Below are 23,564 nucleotides of genomic sequence, written 5' to 3' on the forward strand. Positions count from 1 at the left end.
GTTCTTTTTCGCTTTTCTTTAGTTCAGTACTCAATATTTTCAGTCACCATTCTTTGATGTTATAGTCAGGCTTTCACGGAAACATTACAGGAGCACGGAATATCCCTATGGTTGAAGAACCACAAGCCGAACTTGATGTTAAAGCACGTATCACGAATAAAAAAATGTGAGCACACTGATACGATCTCGGCCGGGTGAGGTGAGTCTTCACCGCAAGAATCAGGAAACGACGACAAAGCCATTGTGATGATGAAAAAAAGTAGAAAAGAATGTATTCACTTCATTGGTACGTGGTTGTGACTGCCATCCGAGTGTCGAGCTGTTCTGATTAACACGGGGGACAGGACGCCCGAAATAACCCCTTGCGGTCTTGTGGTCGTCACTGTCTTATTGAGGAGCCTGTGGAAGCATTAGAGCTTTCGTCAGGTTCTGCCATTGACGACCTCCTGCCCTTCGGGTTTTCTCTTCGTCCTTCCCTTTGTGCCAGAACGGGGAATAAAAGGGGTGACACTGTTTCGGAGAAGAGGGCAATTATGTCGACATAGGGACGCCTGCTTGGAGGCCTCTCACACTTGACAGGTCGTTGTCCAGGCTTATCGTACCAGCCTTTTCTGGGATGAGGCAAATCATCTTCTCATGGGAACGTACGCCTGAATATTTCTCACACTTTACAGGTCGATCATAACAACACATAGCCACATGCGTTGGTGCATCGCGGTGTTCTGCTAGGATAGCTTTACTGCGCAATCAGTGTTTTGACGTCTAAATGAAGATGAAGTTTCAAGACAAATGGAAGTTACATTAACGAGACTACGTTGTCGAGTCCCATCTCTAAATTTTTACATGCACCGATCTGGTCTGGCAATATCCCCATTGTGCCATTTTTGCAATGCATTAGAGACGATTGAGCACTACTTACTGAAATGCCGGCGTTTCTCCTCCATGAGTAAAATGACATTAGAAATTACAGTGCGACAGCTTGGCCTGCCATTGAACACTCCGGTACTACTGTCTTTCGGAGCGTCTGCGCTTGGGCACTCACACAGGAATGTGTGCTTCGCCTTAGAAAAATTTATTATTGAATCAAACCGATTTCATTGATGACCGTATTATTATTTTCATTCCTCCTCTATTGCCTCATTGATATAGTATAGATAATTATTTTTTTCCCTCTTCGTAGCATGACAGTCTACTGAACCGTTTCGATTTTCCTTCGCCTAAATTCATGTAACAAAATTTTAGATTTTTACCTCCATTTTCTGAACACATAAGCAAAGTCTGCCCGACTCTTGGCCAATGCCCGCGAGTGGGTAAGCGCCAAACTCATCAAGGATATCATCATCATCATCAATTGCGCTCAAAACAAAATGTGGGCGACATATTTCTTCTTTTCGTGCATAAAAATGGGTCTTTGGTGTGGCCATATAGACCTTCTCATCGCATGAGGAGAGAAAGGGTCGTGGCGTGCCTTTCCTCCTCTCCGGCTTGTGCGAGAAGGCGTGGCGTTGCTTGAATGTGTTGCTGTCGCGTGCTGCGGAACAATTTGGAGATGGTTTACTTCGTCCTTCGTGAAATTTAAGCAATGTCTTTTCCTACGAGATTGTCGAACCCAGGTAGCACACAATGTCTTCAAAACGTCGTATTAATGAATTGAAAGTCTCAAACAGGTTTTTGACCAAACTAGACGCATTAAAAACGTCGCAAGGGGATAGCTTAAAAACGATGGATGAATACGTTTCGAAAACGTTTTCATAATACTGACAGTATCTGTTCAGTTAGCGTGCTGGGTTTTCAACGGCGCCGTTCTTGGCGGGAGAATTTTCCATTTATCAAGCGGCACTCGTGTCAATTGCTGCTGTATTCGCACGGCGTTAGCGTGAGTTCGGCTAGGAAAAAGAATGCGTTTGTGGTGTCGACCTCACGTCAGAAGGGACTAATGATTTCAAATGAAGTTGACACCGCAACAGGCCACGAAGAAATGGTGCGCGAGTGCAGTACCATTCAAGCCGCTCATTGTGACGCGGACAACGGCTCTACATCGACTTTGGAGGAGCGCTGCCAGTCAGTAGACAATGGAGTGTTAGTGCTGATTCCGACAGCGTGTGCTCTGTTTCAATAGCTTTCACTTTTTCACAATCTTTATAATCATTCAATTGTTTCTGACAATTTGTTTCAGACCCATGTAGTATTTTTTTTTGTCATGACCACCGGTACAAATTTGAAACGACCGATGCGTCACTCTCATCATTTTGAAAATCCATTCATGCTATCGTCGAATGGAAGCACTTGTCATCGCACCTAGATACTGAAGGATACGCAGCGAAATTCAAAGCGCTGCTACGCACTGAGCGCAGTGCCCAACCTAATTACATTTTACACGTTGTTTTATACACAATAAGATGTATTTTACCGACGGCAAGCTAATTTTTCTCCTGTTGCATTTGGTAAGCATTAGTATGCGGTGTAGTTATAAGGATTTCTCTGTATTACGCATAAGTAATGGTATCGAGCTAAAAAGCGAACGTCCCATTCGATGGCACCGAAGGAATACATCGGTACAGCCGTTACTAAGAAAGGTGCTCTGCAGAAAGTGTTGCGATGAGTTGTACTGTGAGCACAATGTATACAAAAACAATGTGCAGAAACCGCCGTCGATGAATGTCAGTACAAGCCAATAGGTCGTGCGAGCGAGCGAGCGAAAGAACGAGAGAGAGCGAGCGAAATATAGTTGGTGAGAGAGCAAAAGAAACAACGAACGAACGTCTTCCTTGCCCATCAACAGTACTTGCGACCGACCACTGATCTCTTATCAACCATAAAAGCAGCCGGAGACAGTAAGCTATTCGATTTATTATTCATGTGACTCAACGGTATGGGCTCGGCACGCTTGGGTGCATAGCATGGTGTGATCGCCCCTGCTGAGACGCACCAATCGTGTAACCACAATGATGCGGCACTGACGGCGTCCGAAATGAAAGGGGGAAACGAAAGGCCAGCGAAATGCGCAGCGCAACCTCCCACCTCACTGCTTTTGTTTGAGACGGAGTGGCATATCGAGCAAGCGAGCCAGCGCAAGAAAGAAGGGAAGAGAGGTCGGCGTCTTACTCTGCGCGACATGATTCACAGTCGATAAACAGAAACGCGCAACGCGCACGACGCACACACGTAGCGTTCACACCGCGGCGCTTCAACAGCCCATAAACACAATCTAACCTTACGCAAGGTGGCGTTACGATACCGTCGTCACATCGGTCACATGACCAAGCGTGTGGCCAAGGCTGCCGAGGCTGCCGTGTGAAACCGGGCTGTGCATAGTTCCGCAGTTGTGCTTATGCGGGCAGTCGTGCGATTCTCGCTGTTTTCGGTTGCGCTGTCCTTTGTCAGGCAAGTATTGTGCTTTGTTGTCTTACTTGGCATCGCGTGTGCCGTGGTTTGTTTGTATGATTTTAATTTGGACAGGAGCTGAGTTTTTCATTGAGAGCGCCTAATGGTGGGCGCCAATTTGCTGAAGCTCATTGGCGTGTCGCTACGGCTATGTGAGGCGCCTTTTCAGTGTCGTTGTGATTAAGGCGTTAAGAGCTTTATTAAGATGAAAGTTAGAGATCAAATGTTGCTTTTGTGTGCCTGGCATCGGGATCGGCCGTCATGCGTGAAGCTAGCAAGTTTTGCAGGATGCGAAGAAAGGCGGGAGTTGCTGTGTCTGCGTACGTTGCCTATATCCACTAGACAGCCGTTATCGTGGTATTTCAGTCTCCCGTTTAGCAAGAATGTTGCAGACAAGAGAACTGACAAACGGACTCTTTGTTGATGTTTATTACGAGTACGGTATCGCAAGAGATAAGGTGAAGTGCCCGTCCTTCCTTGCCTTTGGGCTACAGCGCATTCGTAGAATATTGCGTGAACCACACCCTGCTGTTATCGCTTGCGATTCAGCTTCGGTTATGTTTTGGTCCCTTTTATCGCACGTGACTGGTATTTCACGGTCTTAAGAGGAATTTGGTATACTTCGGAGCGTCGGAGTGCTATAGTAGGACGTTCAGGCGGGCTAGTTGGTTCATAGTTAGTGCTAGCAATATATTGCGCTGCTTCAAAATTTGTTCTTGTTATAGTTCTTGTAGTTCGCGATCGGATACCGCATATATTCTGTGTAACTCACTAGGGGATGCTGCATTCGCGACTCGTGAATCCCCTTGGTGTAAAATAGCCTGTTACTCCAGGTAGTCACTATATTTTGCTGTTTGTGACTGGTGCCGGCCTCTACGCTGCGCGGCCTTCGCGGCACTTAGTCGACCGCCTGCCGAGTTCGTGCGTGTGCCATGTGTACGGACGGAGTTTTGAAAGCGCTCGCGTGGGTTTTCGATTTGTGCGCTGTTCGTGTACTTCGCGCAACAGGGGCCCTATAACGTAAAACTATTGCAAGATGTTTTTATTCCAATGTCCTGACGTCAAATTTACGTAACCACCGAGATAAGCTTCGGGCGGTGACCCGCAGCGTTGCCTGAGCCGCCCAATCAAACGCTTTCCTCGTTTATGGGAAGTCACTTTTGTTTGCTTTCAAAGCGAATAACATTTCCCACAGTGAGCGGTTTTTCTTATTGAATTGGCTGACAAGAGGCGAGGAGCACGCTCAAGTGGAGAGGAATTCGATGGGGCCGAGCCAGCGTAATGAAAATAGATAACCGGATGAAGAGAGAGGTACCGGCGTCTGCGATTGGTCCGCTTTGCCTTATTTTGCCTGCGGTAGCTTGTTTAAAATCACGGCTGCTTGCAACGGAAGGTAAAAAATGACACTAAAACGGATCTTCAGCAAAATAGGCAGAGTGATGTCGTATACGTGCTGAAAGGGCCCGATAACGTTATATGGCCAGGCAAAATGTTTTGTTATGCGCAAATAAACCCATGCTCTCCAGCATGTGCGGGTAGCCAGTGCCTGAGCGATCACCAGTCTCCATCTTTTATTCCTTTCGGAACGGGGTAGCCTGCGGGTATTACAAGAAAAAATTCAGTTTTGTTCGGAATATTAATGCATATTTAACGCGTACACGTCACTTTGACGCAATGAGTTCTCGCGGTGCTGTGACGTCGAGTGACAGAAAAGTGAGGGGGGTGCAGCTTGAAACTTTCTAACCAATAGCAGTGGGCTAATCACGAAATGGTGTCGAATCAAAAATAATTTTCCTTTTGTTCGGTCTAATCATGCATAATCAGTGTGTACACGTCATGTCAGATTGGGAGCTATCGTGGTTTTCGTGACGTTACATGAAAGACTGCTGAAGTAGGAGTGATCCGAAAAAGTTTTTGACCAATCGCGGAGGGCTGATTGCATAATTGATATAGAAAATTTGGAATAGTTTTACGTTATAGCGTCCCAGGGCATCCGCTGTTCTTGGTCCTTGTGGAACAAATTTTGCAAGCGCACGTCAAACAGAGGAACCTCAATTTAAGCATTTAGGCATGTCAGTTCATTAAGTAAGTTGACGGGTTAAAGTACATAGCACTTGCTGCTTAGAGTCAATGTAATATGGGTTATTTGCACAGCAATTTTAGTCATGTCATTGGGGAATTGATTTGTGCTCGATTAATTGCATATATTGGTCCCTACCCGGAGGTTTCAGTAGAAAATGTGATTACAAGGCGACAGTGTGCCAATAAATGCAGCAATATTGGACTAATGCTTGGTAACTGAGAGTGGTGTCTTGAATGGTAGCAAGCAGATGACAGGTGACATAATACGTGACAATACTTTCAGTACATAGTGGCTTTAATTCTTGCTTCATTGCAATGTGCCAACTGATCGTTCCCATTCAGTCCACTGGCATGAACACAGTGGCCCCTGCTCAAAGGGCGGGAAAATATCTGGATATACATTGGGGCATCTCGCTTCATCTGCTTTAAAGGCTGCCGTGGCGATGGCAGCATGCGACGTGGGAAGTGCGTCCCTAGCCATTTGTATATGGACAAACCAACCTAGCACCTAATTTCAGTGTTGTTGCAGTACCGCTACGGGCGGCGGCGTGCTGTCAAAATTACCATAACTCTAAAGCAGTAAAGCATTGCACACCCTCACAGCAGTTGTAGTTGCGGTATTAAACGGCTTCGCTGGAAGTCCATTATCGCAGGGCCGTGATGACGAGCCAATCTCTCTCTTTTTTTTTTACTTTAGGAGACTGGAGAAGGGTACAAAGTGTACTAATGTATTTATGGGTTTGCAAATGATTCATTGCTACCTTATGCCTGTTTTTGCGAGAGTGGTACATATGTGCCTTTTGTATAATGCTGTTTATATAAACCGATTCGTAATAATTATTACCATTGTCCCCTTGGTTACTTAAACGCAGCTTCCTGTGCATTACATTTAATTTCCAGGTTTATACAGGTTTCTAATAATGAGGCTTGCACATTCATTTCTCGTGTACTAGAGTACTAAAAATTGTTTTAGTTATGTAGCGTTACTCAGTCTCATCGAACTCTGCATTGCAGTGGTGCTCACTTCTTACACAGATTTCCTTGTTTGAGTATGCTATACTATTTTTCACTTGATTGTTTTTTTTACTTTTATGGTTCATTTAATATTCTTACCATTGCTATATTTGATGTACCGTACAGGCAATATTTTCAACTTTGACATGTTCCTGTTGTTAGGTTTTTATCACATGGTTGATTTTTGATGGTATGTGTAGTTATTCCTTTCCGTGTTCTTTTCAAGCTTCTAGATTATTGGTACCACTGTTTGTAGGCAGCTACTATGCGACTCAACGGCGTATTTTCATTCTGCTTCTTGCAGTTGCTGTGATATCAAGTCCTAAATAACTCTTCTCTGTTCATCTGATAGCATGTGTTCTTACTGTACACAATGAGAAACTTTAGCACACTTCGCGTTTTTGCTGTTCATGATTGTACGTGTACTTACGAATTTCGTTTATGCATGTTTTGGTCATTTTTGATCAATTTCTTGTTAAGAAGTGTTTCTGAGAGTTTTAGTCATTGTTCATATGCTTTTATTTCAATTTACTTTGAATTTCTCATATATTTTCCTCAAATCTTGCTTAAGTATTATTTTTGCAATAAGATGTTGTTTTGTGACATGTTCATTTCACGCGCTCTTGAACAAAAGCTCTGGCCTGGCCGATTGCCAAGACGTGCCCGTTTCTTACCGGGATGTCATTCCCATTTTGCTTGTAAACACCTTTGCTGAATACTGAAGGCGGCATTGCGGATTCATTTTCGTGGACATGATCCCTTTCGGGTGACTTGATCGAGGATGCATCAGCATGTAGAGGCAACAGTGCTTGGTACTGTGCCAGGAGCTCAGTAGCACTAGACACCGACGCTTCGAATGATTTGGAAGCCCGGAAAACAAGCTTCAGATTATCGTAAACTTTTCAAGACTTCTAGACCAGCTTTTTGATAACGTCTTAAAAGAGATTAGAAATCATGTACGAAGAGCCCTGGCAAAGGGATTATTTGTGTCTTTCCCAATCCTATTTCAAGACCAGCTTTTCGAATGCGTTTTGAAGAGCTGTTGTAGATCGTCTGAAAAAAAGTCGGACATATAAGACGTTTCAACAACGAAGTTGTCTTCTCAGTGTCTCAGTGTCTTTTCAATCATCTCAGTGTAGGATTGCTTGGTGTAAGAACTAAAATAGAGTACTCGTGTGCAGTCAACCCAATCCAACACTGAAAGACCTAAGGGGCAATCGTTATAAAGTGCGTCAGCCACCGACATCGTTCTCACGCATTTCAAGTGTAGTAAACCTTAAATCACTATGCTACGTCTACGTTAGCCTCCAGCACGACGAGGGAGGAATCTGGCCCGACATGACGGCGAAATAACGCTGACGTCTGCCGTCACTTAGCTTCACAAAGAGTGACGTCAGAGCCCCTCCTTAGATTTGTCTGCCTCCATGCAGCACCATAACAAAACCACCATAGTGCCCCGACAATATGGCCGCTACAGCGAAAAATACCACGTGATTTCCTTCTGGCTTTTCTCCTAGCGCGCGCACTGGGTAGGGTCGCACGTCAGTGCGCCTGAGTGTCTTTCTTCCTCCATGGGTTCCAGGATGCAGCCACCATCTTTGTTGCAGTGCGGCGGCCCCTCAAGGTCGCGTAAATTTCGAACACATTTCTCCTTTATGAATATTATAAACGGAAGTTCTGCTGGTGCACTGTAGTGGCTATTGTTAAATGCCGAGAAGCAGTCAGTCGCTCGTGTAACACATGATGTTCGCGTCACTGCAGTTCCCGATTGTGAAAGCCGCAAGAAAAAAAAAACCAGGAACTACACTTTGCCGAAGCACCCAGTGTGTAAGCGTGAACACAGGGCGCTCCCTCAGCAATATTTACTACTGTGAGGGGCCCATCATAATAACATACACACTCTTTTTCCCGAGCCCCCGCACTGCGAAAATGAGGGAATCCCTTTTTATTCCATCGCATGTTATGGGCACAGATTTATGCTATGTTGATGCGGGAGGGGTAGAGGGTAGTATCACCACTGTAATAACGTAGCAGTGTGTCAATATTGATTGGTTTGCAGCCGCTAAAGCGGTATCTGAGGCCACCACACTTGTCCCCCTGGGCTAGTCAACGGGCTTCGCTCCCCTTGGCAATAGGCCTCCGTGTCAGGCGTGGTGCTGAAGGACAAAAGAACACGTGCAGCTAATGTCAAAGGAGAAAAAATAATGCAGCAACCTTTAAAAAACGACTCCGAGCAATAAGTTTGAACCCACGGCCCCTCAATCGCGAGGCCAACGCATTCCCGCGGTGTCATGAATAGAGACGGAAAACCTTGCGATTACAAAGCGGCTGCAGTTACCCATGGTTACCCGTCAGTATAGTGGCTATGGCTCTTTCAATGCTTTTTCTGGACACGAAACTCCGGGCAAAGTTTCATGTAGGGACAGCGCGTGCCGCTAGTGGCGCAGCTGTCGAGGAGGGAGCACAAAACGGTCGCGCGTGTGTTCGCAGCGCCTGTTTCTCGGCAAACAGGCTGACATTCTTTAGTATTTGTGCTTTCGGAGGACTGATATTTGTGCGTAGTATGAACGCTACTTAAACCATTATTTAGGATAAGATAAAAGTAAATATTTAAACCAAGTTTTTTAGATAAACGCCGACGTTTCGAAACATGCTCGGTTCCTTCTTCAGCATGTGACTGCGGGCGAGGTGCAGCGTGGCATTTTGAACCCACGTGTGGACAACCGCTGGGTCGGTGAACGAACGCTATGGGAGTAAGACGAGGGAAGGTTCCCCTGGGAGCGATTAACATTGCCGTGTGTTTTCTGCATGCGCCACGACTCAAGAAGCAGCCTCTTGCGTGGATTTGGCTCGGTTTCCAGCACAACAACTTGTTGAAGTCAATCTTGTGGTCAAATGTTTTGCATTGTTTAACAACTGCGCACTGCTGACTGTCCATTTGTTGTTACCGGAAAGCTTGGCTACAACATCCAGACACTAATAACCCCGCGTGATTGACGCCGGCCGCTAGTAAACCCTGCTAGCGGCTGTTTTCTGATCAACACTGCGCTTACTTTCTCTCGCTGCTTGTTATAAACAGGATCTTTCGCACATGCGCCCAGCCTGCGCCATTACTTTGCCATTACTTTCACCGCAACTTTTCTGCACTATCACACTTGAAAGTCTAGCGTGACGGTCAGTAGCATGAAATGTTCTGATTGCGGCCGTGTCGGCAGAGTTCTTGCTTTTGTCAAAGTGCAAAGATTATTTAGTACGCTTATGACAGGCGCTGACCTTGCAACAAATACTGCAAGCTGACTGATTCTGAAAAATCGTATGTTTTGGCGCATTTGAGGAACTTTGAAGAACTATAGAGCGCGCTACAGAAGCGATCATACGACGAAAACACCGACAACTTGAGAAGCTCTTTTTGCTGACACATGGGGAGATGGCAAATCACTGCTGAAGACTCTTTGCTACATCGTCCATTTATTTGTGCTTTGTCACGCGGTGACGACGAAGACGCTGGTGAATTCGAGAAAAATATATAAAAATATATAAAATCGTTTATTCAGTGCTCACATGCAGGCTGTACTCTAACTACCAAAATAAGACAAGCTGTGAGTGGCCAGACAGTCAACAAAATGTGTGCTGTGATCGGAAACATGGAGCAACGTGTACAAAAGACAAGCAATTGGGACACAGAAGTGTAGAGAGAGAGAGAGAGAAACTTTATTGAAATTGTAAAGATTTGAAGGAGGGGTGGTCGGAGCCTCTCCGTCCAGGGCCCCACTGGCCTCTGCCGCCTGCCTGACCTGGCTAATTAAGGACTTTTGTCCTGCCAGGTCGGAGCTGGCGAGCTGTGCCTACCACTGCTCCATTGTCCTACTGGTATTTGGCCTGTGAAGGTGCTTAGTGCACTCCCAGGTTATGTGTATTAGGGTAGGTATGCCACCGCACCAAGGACAGTTGGCCCTATAACGAGTGGGATACATGGCGTTTAGCAACTTTAAATGGGGGAACACCCCGGTCTGTATTTTACGCCAATCGGCGGCCTCTTCCCCGTTAAGTTGTGGGTGAGGCGGCGGGTATTTTCTTCGGACTCCACGCTGATCAGCAAGGATGTCTTTGGCATTTAAATTGGTGGAATTTTGTGAGGGGTAGTGCGGGTGGTTGGGGTTAGAAGAGGACGCCGTCGCTCGGTTAGTGAACCCTCGAGCTAACGCGTTAGCCTTTTCGTTCCCCTGTACCCCCGCGTGGCCCGGGCACCAGAGTAGGCGATGATGGTGGTTGAAAGATTTGGGGATTATCGCGAGGCTAGCCGCAGTCACGTGCCCCTTGAGAAACATGCGACATGTCTCCTGGGAGTCCGTAACCACGACCGAGTCCCTTTGCGAACGCTCCGCGTGATCGAGTGCGATCGCCACTGCTAATATTCGCCACTGATAATCGCCACTGATAATATTCGCCACTAATAATCGCCACTGCTATATAAACTCACAAATGGTTAGGATCTTGTAATATGTAACGATAGTATGATAAAATATAAAATACACTGAGAAACATAGTGTGTTTAATATGTGACAGCATATTCAAATAACCACAAACTTGTAAGTCCGACTAATGTCCGTAGGGTCAAACTGCTTCTCGCTGACAGGGACCTGCTTGGAGTCGAAGCTAACACCATCGGTTTCCTGCCGTGGTATCACCCGCTTCTATACTTCATGCTGCTCGGTGTCACTAGGCAGACAGAACAGCGAGGCTTTTTCGTGCGTACCTCTGTAGCCAGAGGGGCAACCAGTCACACAGCCAGTCTTCGGAATCTCAGGTTGGCGCATCACATGCACTGTACTTGCTCGTGATCGGAGGCAAAATCATGAAAGAAAACAGCAGCTGTCATGCCATCGCATTCCGCCTGTAGTCACGCGGTTGTACACAACGTTTTTAGATATAAAAACGCTGGTTGTAGAGGCGCCACACGCTCGCGCGCATTCGTCGCTGCCCCCACGGAACCCCTAGCGCTGTCTCGCGGAAGGCACGGTCAACATCAAGGCCTTCGAGATGGCCAGTATTGACACGCCGTCTACTCAATGCGCGTCCATGATCTGGGTTCTCCAATTTAACGGCAGCAACTAAAAGATCAGTTGACAGGTGGCGACGGCAGCTCACGCTGGATGATATTGTCGTACTGGGCGCGATTTTTAAATTCAGAATTGGCATTTATGATGAACAAAAAAAATGTGGTTAACGTCCTTGCCTTTCATTTCTCATTTGCTCTCTCTCTCTTTATGGAACATCATGGAGAAATAAACTTGGGTTGCATGAAAAAAGGTTCAGTTTATGAAGGAATAGCCTGAATTTACCCGTCGTCTCACCTGTAAGTATCATTATCAAGTACACTCGTGCGTTGCATATTCATATTTATTCTCCTTTTTTTGCTCACTCTCATCTCATCATCATCATCATCAGCCTAGTTACGCCCACTGCAGGGCAAAGGCCTCTCCCATACTTCTCCAACTACCCCGATCATGTACTAATGGTGGCCATGTTGTCCCTGCAAACGTCTTAATGTCATCCGCCAACCTAACTTTCTGCCGCCCCCTACTACGCTTCTCTTCCCTTGGAATCCAGTCCGTAACCCTTAGTGACCATCAGTTATCTTCCCTCCTCATTACATGTCCGGCCCATGCCCATTTCTTTTTCTTGATTTCAACTAAGATGTCGTTTACCCGCGTTTGTTGCCTCACCCAATCTGCTCTTTTCTTATCCCTTAACGTTACACCCATCATTCTTCTTTCCATAGCTCGTTGCGTCGTCCTCAATTTCAGCAGAACCCTTTTCGTGAGCCTCCAGGTTTCTGCCCCATATGTGAGAACTGGTAACACACAGCTGTTGTACACTTTCCTTTTGAGGGATAGTGGCAACCTGCTGTTCATGATTTGAGAATGCCTGCCAAACGCACCCCAACCCATTCTTATTCTTCTGGTTATTTCAGTCTCATGATCCGGATCCGTGGTCACTACCTGCCCTAAGTAGATGTATTCCCTTACCACTTCCAGTGCTTCGCTACCTATCGTAAACTGCTGTTCTCTTCCGAGACTGTTAAACATTACTTTAGTTTTCTGTAGATTAATTTTCAGACCCACCCTTCTGCTTTGCCTCTCCAGGTCAGTGAGCGTGCATTGCAATTGGTCTACTGAGTTACTAATCAAGGCAATATCATCAGCGAATCGCAAGTTGCTAAGGTATTCTCCATCAACTTTTATCCCCAATTCTTCCCACTCCAGGTCTCTGAATACCTCCTGTAAACATGCTGTGAATAGCATTGGAGATATCGTATCTCCCTGTCTGACGCCTTTCTTTATTGGGATTTTGTTGCTTTCTTTGTGGAGGATTACGGTGGCTGTGGAACCGCTATAGATAGCTTCCAGTATATTTACATATGGCTCATCTACACCCTGATTCCGTAGTGCCTTCATGACTGCTGAGGTTTCGACTGAATCAAATGCTTTTTCGTAATCAATGAGGGCTATATATAAGGGTTGGTTATATTCCGCACATTTCTCTATCACCTGATTGATAGTGTGAATATGGTATATTGTTGAGTAGCCTTTACGGAATCCTGCCTGGTCCTTTGGTTGACAGAAGTCTAACGTATTCCTGACTCTATTTGCGATTACCTTAGTAAATACTTTGTAGGCAACGGACAGTAAGCTGATCGGTCTAAAATTTTTCTAGTCTTTGGCGTCCCCTTTCTTATGGATTAGGATTATGTTAGCGTTCTCCCAAGATTCGGGTACGTTTGAGGTCATGAGGCATTGTTTATATAGGGCGGCCAATCTTTCTAGGACAGTGTTCCCACCATCCTTCAACAAATCTGCTGTTACCTGATCCTCCCCAGCTGCCTTCCCCCTTTGCATAGCTCCCAAGGCGTTCTTTACCTCTTCCGGTGTTACTTGTGGGATTTCAAGTTCCTCTAGACTATTCTCTCTCACCTTATCGTCGTGGGTGTTACTGGTACTGTATAAATCTCTATAAAACTCTTCAGCCACTTGAACTATCTCATCCATATTAGTAACGATATTGCCGGCTTTGTCTCTTAACGCACACATCTGATTCTTGCCTATTCCTAGTTTCTTCTTCACTGCTTTTAGGCTTCCTCCGTTCCTGAGAGCCTGTTCAATTCTATCCATATTATAGTTCCTTATGTCCGCTGTCTTACGCTTGTTGATTAACTTAGAAAGTTCTGCCAGTTCTATTCTAGCTGTAGGGTTAGAGGCTTTCATACATTGGCGTTTCTTGATCAGATCTTTCGTCTCCTGCGATAGCTTACTGGTTTCCTGTTTAATGGCGTTACCACCGACTTCTATTGCGCACTCCTTAATGATGCCCATAAGATTGTCGTTCATTGCTTCAACACTAGGGTCCTCTTCCTGGGTTAAAGCCGAATACCTGTTCTGTAGCTTGACTCGGAATTCCTCTAGTTTCCCTCTTACCGCTAACTCATTGATTGGTTTCTTATGTACCAGTTTCTTCCGTTCCCTCCTCAAGCCAAGGCTAATTCGAGTTCTTACCATCCTATGGTCACTGCAGCGCACCTTGCCGAGCACGTCTACATCTTGTATGATGTCAGGGTTCGCGCAGAGAATGAAGTCTATTTCATTTCTAGTCTCACCATTCGGGCTCCTCCACGTCCACTTTCGGCTAACCCGCTTGCGAAAAAAGGTATTCATTATCCGCATTATCCGCATTACCCCCACTGACTTGTCTCCGGCCTGCTTCTTGCCTACCCTGGCATTGAAATCACCCATCAGTATACTGTATTTTGTTTTGACTTTACCCATCGCCGATTCCACGTCTTCATAGAAGCTTTCGACTTCCTGGTCATCATGACTAGATGTAGGGGCGTAGACCTGTACAACCTTCATTTTGTACCTCTTATTAAGTTTCACAACAAGGCATGCCACCCTCTCGTTAATGCTATAGAATTCCTGCATGTTACCAGCTATGTTCTTATTAATCAGGAATCCGACTCCTAGTTCTCGTCTCTCTGCTAAGCCCTGGTAGCACAGGACGTGCCCGCTTTTTAGCACTGTATATGCTTCTTTTGGCCTCCTAACTTCACTGAGCCCTATTATATCCCATTTACTGCCCTCTAATTCCTCCAATAGCACTGCTAGACTCGCCTCACTAGATAACGTTCTAGCGTTAAACGTTGCCAAGTTCATATTCCAATGGCGGCCTGCCCGGAATCTCTCATCTGGAATCTGTTAATTCTCTTCCCCTTGACTATGCATTGTAGCATGTGAGTGATTGCGCACACACCGGCGAAAATTTCGGCCTTTCTTGTGAAGAACTTCTCGCTATTAAAGATAAGGAGAGAGAGAGAAGACCGCCACCACAAACTACGTTAATTCTTAGAGGAAAGTTCACTTTTCTTGCCGGAGGAGCGATGCAGTGCTGGAGTATCACTCCTACATGAATAGCGTGTAACCCATGTGATGGGAGGTTGAGGAACCATATTCAGAAGTGAAGGCAGTGTCGTACTAACTATTTCTAGATTGGGGGGCCGCTGAGGGGGAGCGAACCGCAGACGTTCTGATCTCTCTCTCTCTCTCTCTCTCTCTCTCTCTCTCTATATATATATATATATATATATATATATATATATATATACAGTTGAAGAAACGGAGCACTTACGAAACGGAGCACTTACTATTCTGACGAAGGCCGTGCCACGGCCGAAACGTTAAACCATTAAAGATGCAATTTTCGTAAGTGTGCTCCGTTTCTTCAACTACCTATGCACCGGACCTACGGAACTTTTCCTTGTATTATATATATATTGTTACGTCCAAGCGCGTCAAAGGGACGCGGGGATCAAGAAGAGAGGGGAAGAGGAGAACGAAGACTGTGCAGCGGCCATTCCTGTTGTTCGTAGCCTGCCGTTCCTGCTCTCACACGCCTGAATAAACCCCTTTTCCCCGTGCTTGTAACAAATTGGTGGACGGTGCGGGGTACACCTCGTAACCACGGAGCCTACGCTGCTACAACTTCGCCGAAGCCGTCGACTTGCCGGACTTCCGCCACCATCACCTGACATGACTGAATACGCCTGCCAGATTCCCGAAGGTTCTGACGCGGCTTCCAGGCCAGCACCTGGCGTTCCGTGGCAATACTACCGGGTGCCACTCACTTTCGGAGGAAAAGCCGGAGAAGATGTCGACGAATGGCTCACAAACTACCGAAGGGTGAGCCGATCTAATGGTTGGAACTCGACAGCACAGTTGTCAAATGTTGTGTTTTCCCTTACCGACACAGCACTCGTCTGGTATGAGAATCACGAAGACACGCTCACTTCATGGGAGCTTTTCGTAGAGGAGCTCAGAGCGTGTTTTGGAGACTCTAGCGCAAAAAAGAAACGCGCCGAACAGACGCTTTCGCAAAGAGCTCAGATTCCCGGCGAGACCTGTACGACTTATATCGAAGAAGTGCTGAAACTGTGCAAAATAGTGAACTCTCAAATGTCTGAAGAGGACAAAGTTGGACATTTGTTGAAAGGGATAGCCGAAGACGTCTACAATTTTTTGATCGGCAAAGAAAGCTTGGATTCCGTGTCTGACGTCATTCGCCACTGCAGGACCTTTGAGACGCTGAAGATGCGACGGATAATACCGAAGTTTGGTCGCCTGGCTAATGTCACAACGGTGGCAAGTGTAGACCCGAGTTCGTGTGTTGACCTTCCATCAACAATACGGCAGATTGTTCGCGAAGAGTTGCTCCATCGGGAAGAGATGTACCGTTGCACACCCGGCATCGCTGGTGCGTACTTACCACAAGAGATGCGAAACACGGCCGTTTCGACCGCATGGCAACCCACGGTTCACTCAGCGACCGTCGAGTATAGGTCTACCCCACAAACGAGAGGGACCCTGAGCTATCAAGATCATGACTACTACCAACGCCCTCGCCGCACGCACGCCTCCGGGCGGCCGATGCCTGGCCATGATGAATGGGACCCACCTGCTGGCTATGCAGTCGACAGCAACATGCGTGACTACGTGCAAGAACATCGAAATTTGCGGCATCTGCCGGTGTGTTTCCAATGCGGTGTCGCGGGCCACATAGCGAGATTTTGCAATCGTCGCCCAACAACGTGGAATCGTCGATCGGGGTCTTCAACAAGGACCACACCTCCTACGAGGACAACTCAACAGCCATGCGCCACCTCTTGGTCAGCTGGCGTCCCTCCTGGCAACGATTACTGGCAGAGAAGCTTCCGGAGCCGCTCACCGGCATCTGACAGGAGTTTGACGCCACCGCCAACTTCTCGTGCACCGCGTTTACGTCAATCTCCATCGCCAGTGCGCCGCTCAGCCTCGCCTTCACAACCGGAAAACTAGCTAGCGCGGCCGATGGGGGTGAGGTCGCTCGACACGTGCTATCGACAGAAATGCCCCCTGCAGTTGCTATGATTAAGAACAAAGTGCATGTAGTTGTGGATGGTGTTCCTACAATGGCTTTAGTGGATACCGGGGCAACTGTATCCGTAATGAGTCTCGGTTTTAAAGGTCGGTTGGGGCGCAAAGTTGTATTTCCGTGGGACCAGGCTGCAACGTTTTGTGGAGTGAGCGGCGAGTCGTTGCGCCCTGTTTGTGTGTGCACTGCTGAAGTGTCCTTGGCTGGTGGAGTTTTCGCGACGGAGTTTGTAGTTATTCCCCGATCGACGCACGAAGTGATTTTGGGCATCGACTTTTTGCGGCAGTGTGGTGCGACTGTTGATTGTCGCACGGGGGAAGTTTGCGTCGATGGCCATGTTTCGTCCGGGCTCTTAGAGGAGACTTGCAGTCAAGGTGAACTTTGTGTGTCTGCAGATACTGTTGTGCCTGCGTCCACCTCGGTGTGCGTGCCGGTTGTGTGTCGCGGTGCAGTTCCAGACAGTTTCGATGCCTCCGTAGAGCCAATGCATCTAAATTGTGTGAAGAAGAACGTTTTTGTCCCTCATTGTGTGGTATCCATCGGCAACGGGCGTGCTGGCTTGTGGACGGCCAACTGCTCGGCAGAACCCGTCCTGCTTCCAGACGGCTTGAAACTCGCCTACTTTACAGAATACACGTCTTCGTCCGTAGCCGTACTAACAGACTCGCCGTGTGAACCTGCTGACCTTCGCCAAGTCTCAGACAAAAAGCTTCTGTCTATGATAAACAAGTCGCTCAGCACAAGGGAGCGCCATACCGTGGTGGATACGCTTTCTAAGCATCTGTCAGTGTTTGACTTTGCGCAGCCGGACAAAGCGTTCTCGATTCCCGAGTCACGAACGCGCCATACTATCGATACGGGATCTGCGCGCCCGATCAGGCAAAAGCCTTATCGCGTGTCGCCTAACGAGCGCAAGATAATCGGGGAACAAGTGAGTGACATGATGAAAAATGGGATAATACAAGAGTCCTCGAGTCCTTGGGCAGCTCCGGTCATACTCGTCAGAAAAAAAGACGGTAACTGGAGATTTTGCGTCGATTATCGAAGATTAAACGCCGTGACTAAGAAGGATGTCTACCCGCTGCCCCGGATTGATGATGCAATCGATTGCCTTCATTCGGCCTCTTATTTTTCTTCAGTGGACCTGCGCTCAGGATATTGGCAAATCCCGATACACCCGACAGACAGAGAGAAAACAGCCTTCATAACCCCGGATGGATTATTCGAATTCAATGTGATGCCATTTGGGTTGTGCAACGCTCCAGCAACCTTTGAAAGGTTCATGGACACCATTCTGCGTGGAACATCTGGAACATCTGTATGTGCTATCTTGACGACGTTGTTATATTCGGGCGCACATTCAATGAGCACAATACGCGCCTGGATATTGTCCTCGACTGCATCAAAAACGCCGGCCTGGTTCTGAACTCCAAGAAATGTAAATTTGGTGACCGTCAAACCCTTGTGCTGGGTCATCTTGTTGACAAAGACGGTATCCGACCTGATCCCCTCAAGACGGCAGCTGTCGAGGCATTCAGTGCACCGCAGTCCGTGAAGCAACTTCGTAGTTTTCTGGGTCTTTGCTCTTACTTTCGCCGATTTATTCCTGGTTTTGCTGACGTCGCTTATCCTCTGACAAATCTGCTACATAAAGACGCACGGTTTGAGTGGACACCCGAGTGCGATTCTGCATTTCGTCAGCTGAAGTTCCTGTTAACCTCTCGACCTATCCTTCGCCACTTCAATCCTACTGCGCCGACAGAAATCCACACAGATGCTAGTGGCGTTGGTCTGGGTGCCGTATTGGTCCAACGCTATGACGACCGTCAGCACGTGATTGCTTATGCAAGCCGCTCATTAAGCAAACCTGAACGGAATTACACGGTGACAGAGCAAGAATGCCTCGCTGTAATCTTTGCGGTTCAGCGATTTCGCTCGTACTTGTACGGACGCCCATTCCAAGTCGTCACAGACCACCATTCCCTGTGCTGGTTCGTGAACCTTCGCGACCCTTGTGGTCGCCTTGCGCGCTGGGCTTTGAGGTTGCAGGAATATAACTTCACTGTTTCCTACAAGAGTGGCCGAAAACACGCGGACGCAGACTGCCTTTCCCGTATGCCGCTTGCCACGACGGACTGCGACGCAGACGATTTTGATCATCTCGTCGCTTCTGTGACACCCGCTTTTCCAGATATCGATGCGTTCAAAACAGAACAACGGACAGACACTAAATTGGAGCCACTCTTTACTTCTGCCCATTCAAGTGCAACAAGCAGCTACTGTGTACGTGACGGGCTCCTGTACAAAAGGAACTACTCAAGCACGGGTGCACGTTTCCTTCTAGTGGTGCCGGAGCGTCTCCGGCCAGCAATCCTTCAGGCTATGCACGATGACCCTACCTCCGGGCACTTAGGCACTGTGCGCACACTTTATCGCATTCAAGAACGCTTTTACTGGCCCCGGATGCGACATTCGGTTGAGTTTTATGTCGCCAGCTGCATACAGTGCCAACGTCGGAAACGCCCAACCACTGCCCCATCTGGTCTCCTTCAACCTGTGCCGCCTTCCAGCTCACCCTTTCGGCAAGTTGGAATTGATCTGTTAGGCCCTTTTCCAAAGTCATCTAAGGGGAACCGCTGGATAATTGTCTGCGCCGACTATTTCACACGCTATTGCGAGACGGCGGCTATACCATCAGCAACTGCCACCGAAGTGTCGCTTTTCTTACTTCACGCTATTGTTCTACGACATGGACCACCTGGTGTTATCATAAGCGACCGGGGACGTCAATTCACGGCGGATATAGTGGAAGAGCTTGCGCGTTTGTGTCACTCGCACCTCAGGCACTCGACGCCATATCATCCGCAAACGAACGGCCTCACTGAGCGCACTAATCGAACGATCACAAATATGCTTTCCATGTATGTTGCGTCCGATCACAAGAATTGGGATGAAGTTCTACCGTTTATTACTCACGCATATAACACCGCCAAGCACGAGACAACCGGCTACAGCCCCTTCTTCCTTCTATATGCTCGGCCGCCCCGGTATACGCTCGACACTGTCCTCCCTTTTTACCACCACGACAATCCTACGGTCGCCGATACGCTGTGTCTCGCTGAAGAGGCTCGGAGACTTGCGCGTCTTCGGACTTTGGCATCACAAGAAAACTCCAAAGCCCGCTACGACGCACGACATCGGCCAGTTACATATAACCCTGGTGATCTCGTTTGGCTTTGGACTCCCACAAGGAAGCGTGGTTTGTGTCAAAAGCTGCTGGCAAACTACGATGGACCGTATGTTGTCATCGACAAAGTCAGCGAAGTGAACTATACTCTCGCGCGCCTCACGAACACTGGTAGACGTTCTGCTAGGACACACGTCGCGCATGTCGCACGGTTGAAATCATGCACGCCACGACAAGCTAGTTGACTCGCCCAGGGGGCTTTGTCTGCGAGGGGAGGTATGTTACGTCCAAGCGCGTCAAAGGGACGCGGGGATCAAGAAGAGAGGGGAAGAGGAGAACGAAGACTGTGCAGCGGCCATTCCTGTTGTTCGTAGCCTGCCGTTCCTGCTCTCACACGCCTGAATAAACCCCTTTTCCCCGTGCTTGTAACAATATATATATAAATATAGCACAGCGATAGCGGCGAATACGGCCGGCAATCGTCTCAATCTGATCTGCCGGTCAAGCGCGTCGGCTTTTATATATGAGCCATCGAAGGTTCCAGAGTAATCGCTGGGGCCCGCGTGTCTTCCAGAAAGTACTGCACTATTCACGTTGCACATGCAATCAGATTGACGTAATAGTTCTGCGGAAACCCGCAAGGTGGAGACGCTACGATTGGGTGAATGTCTCATTTACCCTTGATTAATTTCTTTTCTCCACCTTGTGGATTTCCGCAGGACTATTACGTCAAACTCTTGCCTGTGCTTCCAGTTGTTGACAAATTCGACTTCGCCTTGCCATGTGCTAGCCGCCTGGTTAGCTCAGATGATAGAGCGGCTGCCCCGGAAAGGCGGAGGTCCCGGGTTCGAGTCCCGGGCCAGGACGAATTGTTCTTCAACTACGAGGCTTTTCTTTTGAGGAATCCGTATGGGCTTCCTTTCTAAGAATTGCTGCATTTGGGCGGATGACTCATTTTCCCTTAATCAACGCAATCAGAGTACGCAAGCTCCGATGACAACATACGGCAGAAAGAACCATCGATAACATTCGAGAGACTTCCGATACGTGCAGGCGCGTCCAGCGCTAAGCGATAACATTTATTATATATATATACACACACTATGTATGTATGTATGTATGTATTGCGAATTACTATTGCAGTAAGTGAATTAGCCTGGACATGCTCCTGTCAGTTATATTTAACAGACAGGAACCTATTTATCAATCACACATGGTGAATCATGGGGTCCCAAAAAAGGATCTGAATTTGCATTTACCTCTTGCAACTACATAATATCTCAAGATGAGACAGGGACAAAAGGCAATGAGTTCCTCACAGTGGTCCCGGATCCTGCCTAGTACCAGCAGTACAGCGCACATAAATAACGCACATTTGATACAACGGATGGACAGACAGACAGACAGACAGACAGACAAATTTAGGTCCTGAAGTACGCTACCGCTCAAGGCGGTAGAGCAAGAAATCTGAATAATTCAACAAATAATTGTACTTGCTGTTTAAGTCTACAGCATAAATGTATTGCTAGTTTAGGTAATAGTATTGTCGAGGTTATACGCAACGACGTACAATCAACATAAATTACTTGCAATGTTCCCCCAAAAAAATTTACTCTGGCCCTGCGACAGTAGATGTCCAGCAAATCTGTTGAATACCACCCCTACAGCTCCTGAGGAGGGTATGCAATTCTTTATTGCTTTATAACCCCCCCCCCCCTCAATTTCCGCTAGATCTGATATCTGTTGAGTTTACAATTCTTCCAGGGCAACGGGATAAATTCTTCGTTCGCAAAACACATTCATAGAGCTCCGGATAGCTAACATGCGTAATTTACTAGACATGTCATAACATGTTCTTTGAATAATCTTTGAACTAATCTTTAAAGTTCACCTACATATTGCCTATAATTCGCCCTTTATTTTCGCCGAATATGAACAAAATATCTTGGTTAGTTTACCGAGGACATCGCCGAAACTAAAACGGAACGTGCTATGACGTCTGATAATAGGGAAAGAAAAACTACGGCTCATTAATTATTTCCAGCGCTTCTAACCAGGCCAGGTATGTAAAAATCCTGTCGCACATTGCAGTTACCATTTTCCCCCTCCCCTTTCCGCCAATTATAAACCTGTTCTAAACTACAGCTATGTCGGGACGCTAGGAAGCATAACTGACAGCCGCCACATCCCACACTCTAACACTTGAATAAGAAATTGTTTACAAAGACTGTGTTTGATCCAACCGCATTTAACTTCGCACAAAGAGTTTCCACAGTGTACCACTAATTTTCGCTAAATTTGGTCTTGACGGCATTTATAGTTCTGCCAGGGAAGCGGGCTGAACTCTTTTCCGCTCGTTAGACACACTCCTAAGACTCCAGGCTGCTTGCATGCGTAATTTATTGCCAAAGCCCCAATTACCTATCTATATTGAACTTTACCTCCACATCATCCATTAACTTGTCCTTACAATCACAAGACATAACGAAGGTGCCTCCTTTAGTTCAGTGAGGACAGCAGGCGAAACTAATATAGCATGCATTATAAAATAACCAGAAAAAAGATAAGGGTTGAATAATCATTCGTAAAACTTCTAAATAAGCCAGAGAGGTTAAAACTACCCGACACATTGCACTTATAATGCTGCCAATTCCTTCAAGGTATGAAATATCTGACACGCAGGGTTCTCTTGGCACATTGAAAAACCTAGCTAATAGCAGTAGCGGGACACTTTCAAACACTTGTTTACAATCTTTTTGACGCTGTATTTGATCAACACATATTTACCATCGCACATAAACTTGGCGTATTGTTCCCCTTATGTTCGAAAAATTTTACCGCATTTGTTGTAATTACACCGTCTTAAACCGCTCGTAAAACAGACTAATAATGCCATGGACCACTTGCATAAGTATTCTATACTGGAAAATGCGCATTTAACCCACCCATTTGGAACATTGCCTACACCTTATCCATGCCCCTAATTTTCCCTAGATATAAACAAGGTGCCTGGCTTTTTAGCTCACCGAGGACACCGGAGAAACCAACTACGAATTTCATAATATCCCCTTCAGTCGTGGCGTGCACGTTTGTGAACGCGACTTATTTTTGCCATTACTGTGCAGTGGTTGCAAGGAATAGACAATGAACATAAAGATTTTAGTAAATTGAACATTCTGCATGCTTAAAGTGCGTCCATTTGACTTCTGAGTGAAATGTATCGCTTCACACGACAGCTTTCATGAAGGCACTACCTTCTTTGACTGGACATTTGAAGTCAGGCGTTTCGGTAGTAATCGCGAAAGATTATTTCTTCCCTTGTAACGCTTGTGCCCAGCTCGTACTTACACTGGCTAACCTCCCTGTCTTTCCTCCGCTTTTGTTTCACCCCCCCCCCCCCCCGAATAATTAAGCTGTGCATGTAATTCGAGCGGGTGAT

The 23,564-nt window shown here is 46.9% G+C and overlaps 1 long non-coding RNA gene across 1 annotated transcript in view; it reads left to right on the plus strand.

Moving 5' to 3' along the window:
• Window positions 1–3,241: 3,241 nt before the first annotated feature.
• Window positions 3,242–23,564, plus strand: part of LOC140217126 (uncharacterized) — a 33,858-nt gene continuing 13,535 nt past the window's right edge. The window contains exon 1 of the long non-coding RNA XR_011893626.1: window positions 3,242–3,384. This is a non-coding gene — a long non-coding RNA (uncharacterized lncRNA). The remainder of the gene's footprint in view (window positions 3,385–23,564) is intronic.

The sequence above is a fragment of the Dermacentor andersoni genome, chromosome 4 (assembly GCF_023375885.2).
Source record: "Dermacentor andersoni chromosome 4, qqDerAnde1_hic_scaffold, whole genome shotgun sequence".
Classification (NCBI taxonomy): domain Eukaryota; kingdom Metazoa; phylum Arthropoda; class Arachnida; order Ixodida; family Ixodidae; genus Dermacentor; species Dermacentor andersoni.